Below are 7,448 nucleotides of genomic sequence, written 5' to 3'. Positions count from 1 at the left end.
TTGGAGTTGGTGCTGCAACCTTGCAACCATCACTCCAAGTGTCCACTTATGCTTAACCCATGATCTTCTTATCCATCTATTGATGCTATGCCCCCATCTCAAGCCTAGCATATGTATTCCTTGATTTTCCTCTTAACAACATGCCATTTTATACAAAACTGAGTTGTATGGTATGCTATGTTCATGTTTATCACTATTATATGATTCCAATCGAATTTCCATAAGTTCCCCTAGCTATTGCATGCCATTTATATGTCAATGCAATCAATCCCAATTCATGCCATGATGCTTGTCTCTAGAACTTGATAACTCAATTTGGGGCTTTCTATTTATACCATTGGATTATGTTATTTTCTTGATTTATAGTGTCCTCATACTGTTCTTAAGCATTCCTCCAAGTTTCAGATTGATCCGAACCCCGAAAAACCAATTTCGGATGAAAACCCCCAAAATCCACTATTCTGTCCCGAAGAGATTTTTGGTCGATCCTCTTTGGTCGATGCCATCGACCAAAGACCATCAACCAAAGCTGTTGCTGGCAGCAACTTTAGCTAGTTTTGACCCATTTCACATCCGATCTTCCCGATTTCTTCTCTAACTTATTATTGATGTTTGTTTAGGGTCTTAACAATTCTTTTGGACCATTTCTTGGTATTCTCAATTCATCATCAACTCAACCTAAGGTAAGGATGGTTATCTCCATAAACATATAGGCCATCAACTTTTGGTTTGTGTTCATACTTAAAGAATAGAATCTCTTGATTGCTTTTAATTACTATAAGGCTGATATCCATGTGTTAGGACAATAATATTACAATTCATATTCTCTTGTCAATGTCAAATTATTATTCTTGATTACTTGTGTCTATGATGGTTCATTTCAATATCATGGTTTAACTTTTATTATGAAGATGTATTGGATGCATGAGAAATGATGAACTTGAATATGTGATTGCCTACGTATAACTTGGGATTGAGGAGTGTCCTATTGACGCTTCTATCCTTGGGCATCGGAGGGAATAGTATGGGATGTTCTCCGAAGGTGTCTATCGACACTTTCCCGAGTTATTGGATGACATACATAGGATTGTCTAGTTGGGTGGCTAGGATTGTCCTTGTCGTGTCAGACCCGAATCGGAAGGGCATTGAGACCGAACGACCCGTGGTAGTGTATGGTTTGATGGGTGCTCTAGGCCAGTAACCAATCCGGTAGGGGACATAAACCATGCTATGGATACCCGAAAGGGGCCATTTATTGGTAGGGTTGCAAATAGCTAGACTTGGGCTCACGGGTGCTCAAGACCGGTAACCAATCCGTGAGAGGACGTGAGAGCTTCCCGTTTACTATTTGTGGATGACCAATAGGGTTGATGAGTCCGTAATCTGGGATTACGCTGACTCTAGTGTGCAGGATACCGGAAAGGATCACCAGGGGCGAGGAATGGACGTATCTGTATCTGACTTGATACGACTGAGTAGATGACTTGCATTGGGCTAGGCTTTATTGTGACATGCGCCAGTACTTATACCAAACAGTGATGTGAGAGAGCGATGACCGATTTCCCTACCATGGTTTTCGAGATGACTTTACCTAATTTCCCTGGCAGACCCAAGATATCTTGTATGATTGAGGGGGAGTGACTGACAACCCAAAGAAGTATGGTGCTATGGCTTAAAGCATGTCTACCATAGAGACTAGCATTCATAGAGTTAGAATCATATTTGCATCATATGTTCCATATCACATTGCATTATGTTATGTTTTGTATATGTATGATTTTAATTATGGAATAACTACCGTGCTAAGTTCTTCGAACTCATTCCTTTTGTACAAATGTTTTTAGATTATCCTACAGGTACAGAAGATTATGATGGCACCTCCTTCGAGAAGGACTTTGATCCCGCATACTACCCTCCGGGTGGTATCTTCGGTGAAGATCAGAGTGTTGGTGCCGAGGAGAATTACTATTCGCACCAGGGTTAGCCCCACAATAGTGCGGGAGCGGCAAAGCTGGGCTTTCTTCATCCACACCATTGAGGAGACCATCATTAGGACAGAAGAAACCCTAGCCTAGTGCCCCATTTCCCTGGTCTATTTATGGAACCATTGGACATGTAATTAACTTGTTTTGGATTATCTGTTGATACTTGGACTTGTAATTAACTTAATCATACTTCATTTCCGTTGCTCTGAGAGGGTGATCATCACACATTCTCTCATCTTTATGATCATAGTTATACTTTGATATTATCTGTTTTCCGCACTTTGATTTATTGAATCTTATCTTATTCATGATATTTAGTATTACTTATTTTTACCTTGATTATTATTGTTCATGATTATGTTATCGTGTATGTGGGAGGCATGGTCCCTCGATTCTTGATCCTTGGACTGTGGATCACATTCCCGGGTATGCTAGATGGGGTACCGGCTGGGTGGATGTGACACGTAGAATGAGCCATCAGAGTCTTCGGTACCTGCGGGAAAATCTACAACAATTGCACAAAAGGAATGAGTTCAAAAGAACTCAGCAAGGCAGTTATTCTATAATCCAAAATCATATAAATACAGATCATAACATAATGCAATGTGATATGAGACATATGATGCAAATATGATTCTAACTCTATGAATGCTAGTCTCTATGGTAGACATGCTTTAAGCCATAGCACCATACTTCTTTAGGTAAGTCTCAATCACTCAATACCAGGGGAAATTGGGTCCTACATCCCTCTCGAACAAATCCATGGTTGGGGTTTCGGTCACCACTCTCTCACATCTCCATTTGGTCTAAGTATTGGCACATGTCAAGGAAAAGCCTAGCCCAATGCAAGTCATCTACTCAGTCATATCAAGTCAGATCCGGATACTTCCATTCCTCCCATCCTAGGATCCTTTCCGGTATCCTTCACACTAGAGTCACGGATATTACCCACCGGACTCATCAACCCTATTGGTCATCCACAAATAGTAGACGGGAAGCTCTCACGTCCTCTCACGGATATGACTCACCGATCTTCGAGCGCCCGTGAGCCCAAGTCTAGCTATTTGCAACCCTACCAATAAATGGCCCCTTTCAAGTATCCGTAGCATGGTTTATGTCCTCTCCCGGGTTGGTTACCGGTCTTGAGCACCCAACAAACCATACACTACCACGGGTCATTCGGTCTCAATGCCCTTCCAATTCGGGTCTGACACGACAAGGACAATCCTAGCCACACAACTAGACAGTCCTATGTATGTCATTCAATAACCCGGGAAAGTGTCGATAGGCACCTTCGGAGAACATCCCCTACTATTCCCTCCGATACCCAAGGACAGAAGCGTCAATAGGACACTCCCCAATCCCAAGTTATACTTAGGCAATCACATATTCAAGTCCATCATTTCTCATGCATTCAATACATCTTCATGATAAAAGTTAAGTCATAATATTGAAATGATCCATCATGAACACAAGTAACAAGAATAGTAAATCATTATGACAAGAGTATATGAGTTGTAATACTACTATTCTAAAAACATGTATAGCAGTCCTACAATAATCAAAACAAATAAGAGATTATGCTCACTAAGTATAAGTACCAAAACATAAGTTCATAGCCTATGTGTTTATGGAGATAACCATCCTTACCTTAGGTTGAGTTGATGATGAATCAAGAATTTACCAAGGAATGGTCCAAAAGTAGTGTTAAGACCCTAAACAAACATAAATAAGAAGTTAGAGAAGAAATAGGGAAGATCGGATGTCGAACAGGTCAAAACGGAGCAAGGTTGCTGTCAGCAACAAGTTAGGTCGATGGTCCTTGGTCGATGGCATCGACCAAAGAGGATCGACCAAAATGTCTTCGGGACAGAATAGTGGGTTTTGGGGATTTTGGTCCAAAATTGGTCTTCCAGGGTTCGGATAGATCCGGAACTTGGAGGGATGCTTAATAACAGTATGAGGACACTACAAATCAAGGAAATTACATAATCTAATGGTCTAAATAGAAAGCCCCAATTTGAGCTACTAAGTTCAAGAGACAAGCATCATAGCATGGATTGAAATTGATTGCATTGACATTGAAAAGGCATGCATTAGCTAAGAGAACTTATAGGAATTTGATTAGGATCATATGCTAGTGATAAACATGTACATAGCATACTATACACTTCAGTTTTGTACAAGAAGGCATGATGTTAAGAAGAAAATCAAAGAATGTATATGCTAGGCTTGAAATGGGGGCATGGCATCAATAGACAAGTGAGAGGATCATAGGTTAAGCAAGAGTGGACACTTGGAGTGATGGTTGCAAGGTTGCAGCACTATCTCCAAGGTCTCAACAGCAAGAGAGGAATAGAAAAGAATAGAAAAAGATAGAATAGAGAGTGGAAGTGATGAATCATACCTTGTAGTTGTAGATGGAGACAAGAAACAATGATTAACAATGAGTTTTGGTAGAGTCTTCTTCACAAGTGCCTAGGAGTTGCTTTGGGAAGCTCTCCCCACGTTCTCAGGAGTGAAAATGATTGCAATAGGGCTCAAAACATGAGGCTAGTATAAATAGAATAGGGAATATTCCAAGAATCATTAACTTGTCTGTCTGGGGAACTTTGGTCGATGGTCCTTGGTCGATGGCATCAACCAAAGAGGATCGACCAAAATGTCTTTCAACAGAAAATCAGGTTTTTGGATCGAAACTTCGGACAGGGATATGGAGGGCTATACAAGGTCAAATTGAATGGGGTTTTCTTCTACAATTCAATCAAGAAGTCTAGTTTCAGGGAATACCTTCAGATTGTGCACAGGAGTCCATTAGGTACTTCAACTAAATCATTCTTTTTCGATGCGCAGACTTTTATTAAACACCGACAATGTACTCAAGTAAGGGGTATCATCGTCAATGTCCATGGGCTCGATCTCCGACTCATAATTATCAATCAAAAGGGTCCATAAGTCTCTTCTACCACCACTTCGGGTCTTCGGACCTAAAAACAACAGTGGATCCGGGTTAGAGTCAGGGTTAGGATCTGGCTAGATTTTACATCAAGTGACTGAGACTACTCATTCTACCTCTTGTAGGGCAAGAGACAATGTGCTAGATGAGATTTTGAGCATTCAGAGATCACCTCATATTAAAACTGGACTTGAGTACTCTTAAGGGGAATGTTCAAATGCAGTGAGACCAAAGGAAGTGAAACTGTAATAAATCCAATGAGTCTTGATGAGAAACAACAAAATAATTCATATGGCAAGACCAACCAAAAAATGGTGAAGAAGGCTATAGTGAAGTTTATCATAAAAAATTTAAAGGTTAAGGCTTTAATGGATATTGCTATGGATGCAATAACTTTGGACATAAAGTGGCAAACTGCAAAATACAAAATAGAGATGTGGCATTCGACAACATTAACAGATTTGCATCATTGGCTGAGGTTGAAATAGAGTGCTTCAAGTGTTTCAAGTTGGGACATATTGCAAGATATTGTTGGACTATTCTTCCTTCATAGAAGAAGAGAAACCTTCCACAAAAGCAAGCTCAAAAACATGCATAAACAATTCAAAGAAAACCTAGAGAACCTATTATTGTATTAAATAAAGAAGTTTGGGTTGAGAAAATACAAAAAGAAAGAAAGACAAATTCCTTGGTAGTTCAAACAGCTTTTAAGGCTCATAGTAGTGAGGCACCTTGGATTCTTGATAGTGGATGTTCAACACATATGACAGGTGACAAGAATAAGTTCTCAAGCCTAGATGCAGTTAAAAATGGCTCAATGAGATTTGGCAACAATGATAGGGCCAAGATTGAAGGTAGAGGTTCAATTAAGTTGGATAAAGGAAAGTTGAAATACAATAATGTTTTATATGTGAGTGGACTCAAATACAATCATCTTAGTGCAAGCCAAATATGTGATGGTGAGTATGAAGTTCTTTTCACTAAAGAAGGATGTGAAATCAAGAAGTCAAAGAATGGCAAAACAATGGCTCAAAGAACTAGGACTACAAAAAACTTATGTCTTATCAAATGCTACAAAAGATCCAATGGCTGATATCTTCACAAAATCACTATCCAAAAATAACTTTGAGAAGTTAAGAGTAAAGCTTGGAGTGGTAGCTCTAAGGGGGAGCAAGTGAGAGAGCACATAGAACATCAACTCTCCATAGGATAGGAAGATGCGATGGGCACTCCTATGGTTGAGTCTATGTAGGGAGAGCAAAGACACCCTTTGTACTTGATGTCAAAGGGGGAGAGAAAAGAGAATAGACAGTTGAGTTACCAACAATTCCAAATGGGGAGATTGTTGTTCCAGTGGCTGAGATTGCATATGTTGTCATTGTAAAATCCTCCTGATTTCTAACCCTTTAACCCATGGTTAGACCGCGAACCCAAAACTCGAGTTGAAGACAACTGTGGGCCATTCAAGTCAAGCCTGAAGGTTCGAAAATGGACCCAATGATTGTGGGTGACACTTGTGATGACTCAACAACTCTCCTAGAGCTTAATAGAAGAGGGAAGATTAATCACGATGGTGTAAAAAAAGGGTGATTTTGGCAAGTCCGTAGACCGGCAATGGAGAGTCTGATTGACGAGATTAAGGTATCCAACGAAGATCGTCTAAAGACCTTTCCACCAAGCCAAAAATCACTAGAATCAAACCTTGGTTGGCCCCTCAACTAGGGCAGGTCGACCGCCCCCTGCCCAGTTTGGGGTAGAATCGGGTTTTTACTGTTTAAAACCCTATTTTGAGTTCCTATTCTCTCATGCTCACATTTTAGAATGCTAGTGCGAGGCTAAGGCTAAAGGAGGAGGAGAAACCAAGGGAAGGAAGGGATTCTAACCATTCGGAACAGTGTCGACACCCAAATCATTAGCAAAATCGTTAGAAAATGTGAGAATCCTTAAACCCTCTTCTTTAAGCTTGGTTTTATGGGGTGTTCTTCACAATAAATGATAAATTTGGGGGTAGTTGATGCGTGTTAAGTCTAATGAATGTTTGTATTTAGTTATATTTATGCTTCCTTATATTTTAGAAGTGGTTTGTTCAAATCGTTGCGAAAGATTTCGAGTTTTGACTCTCTGAGTCGCCTGCGGGCGATTCGGAGAGCCAAATTCGGGGCTTTTTGATCTAAAACGAATTAGATCAAATTGAAGGTACCCTTAGGACCCTATTGCTGCCAATTAGTCCCAAAGTTCCATTTAGATTCAATTTTGAATCGATTGCGAAATATTGATTTTCGCTGAAACTAGGTTGAGAACGGCGAGTTCAAACCTAGTTGGTAGATTAGGCTTTTGTTGGATTATTTTAGGAACTCTATTAAAACCCAATTGACGTTTAATTTATGTCTATTGATCTTCTTACATGATTAGGTTTATCTTGATTATAATCACCAACTCATGAGTGTGACTTTGTGGAACTTTGGAGAGCTTATACTAACTAGAAAGGTGAGGAATATACTTAACCT

Source organism: Hakea prostrata, chromosome 2, assembly GCF_041222555.1.
Source record: "Hakea prostrata isolate BN-2017 chromosome 2, UWA_Hpros_2, whole genome shotgun sequence".
Lineage (NCBI taxonomy): Eukaryota > Viridiplantae > Streptophyta > Magnoliopsida > Proteales > Proteaceae > Hakea > Hakea prostrata.
This window is presented reverse-complemented; position numbering follows the sequence as displayed.